Source organism: Gymnoscopelus microlampas, assembly GCF_963454915.1.
Source record: "Gymnoscopelus microlampas genome assembly, chromosome: 21".
NCBI lineage: Eukaryota > Metazoa > Chordata > Actinopteri > Myctophiformes > Myctophidae > Gymnoscopelus > Gymnoscopelus microlampas.
In genome coordinates this window covers 17,495,550-17,496,352 of record NC_139958.1, presented here as the reverse complement: position 1 = coordinate 17,496,352, position 803 = coordinate 17,495,550, and positions in this window count along the sequence as shown.

The following is an 803-nucleotide window of genomic DNA, read 5'->3' as shown; positions in this document are numbered from 1 at the left end:
GTACATTAGCTGGTGCAGTGGAGTGGAGCCATTGGAGGTTGTCATACTATTGATCATAGAGTGCCATCTTGTGGTTTTTCTGAGTAATGCAGCTGATGTAGCTTCTCTTCAGAGGGTGACATGAGGTAATAATATCACCTTATTCAGTAAGATGAAATAGAAGTTTTGCCTTTGGCATCATATTGTGAGGGATAAAATATGATTTCACAGACATAAATATATTATATAAAGTCCACCTGTGTGGAAAATTGGATATATGCCTGGTGTTGTAAAACTACAAAGAGTGAGGCCATTGCCCTCCGTTGTTTGCCGGCAGGGAGATGCAGGTACAGTCAGCGGGGAGCGGTGAGGGGGAAGATAACTGCATGACCCTTGTGACACAACAAACTGCCATCCGGGAGGAGACAGAGCAGCAGGGACCGGTGTCGTAAAAGCTAGTGTTTGTTTTTATTTTCCTGAAAATCAAGTCGGGGGCCAGATCGGACCCCTCTGGAGGCCGGATTCAGCCCAGTTTGACACCCCAGGCCTAGGATTTCATGCCCAGTAAAATACTAGTAAGTAAAGTACTTCTTCCACCACTGCACTCCTCAGCCCATAAGAAGGACACTGCTGACACTGCTGTGTGTGTGTGTGTGTGTGTGTGTGTGTGTGTGTGTGTGTGTGTGTGTGTGTGTGTGTGTGTGTGTGTGTGTGTGTGTGTGTGTGTGTGTGCGTGTGTGCGTGTGTGTGTGTGATTGGTGGACTGTGCGATTGAGTAGGAGGTGACCTGATTAGCCTTGAGATGAAGGCTTCCAGGGTATAAG